Source organism: Psittacula echo (assembly GCF_963264785.1).
Source record: "Psittacula echo genome assembly, chromosome: 4".
Taxonomy (NCBI): domain Eukaryota; kingdom Metazoa; phylum Chordata; class Aves; order Psittaciformes; family Psittacidae; genus Psittacula; species Psittacula echo.
Genome location: NC_137738.1, coordinates 82,882,914 through 82,883,115, shown reverse-complemented (window position 1 = coordinate 82,883,115; position 202 = coordinate 82,882,914).

Sequence of the window (202 nt, the reverse complement as noted above, 5' to 3'; positions counted from 1 at the left end):
GCAGAGACAGATGCGGTATCGACCCCCTGGAGGCTGGCAGCCTGTGGCCCGGCTCTCACCGCGGCGGGTCCCCGTGGGGAAGCTGACGGGCCAGCGGGCGGGGCGCTGTCCCCGATGCGGGTGCTGAAGGGGCGGTGCCGCACCGGCACCTGCCGCCCGCCGCCAGCCGCCCCGCGCGGAGCTGCAGCCGCCGCGGCTGGCC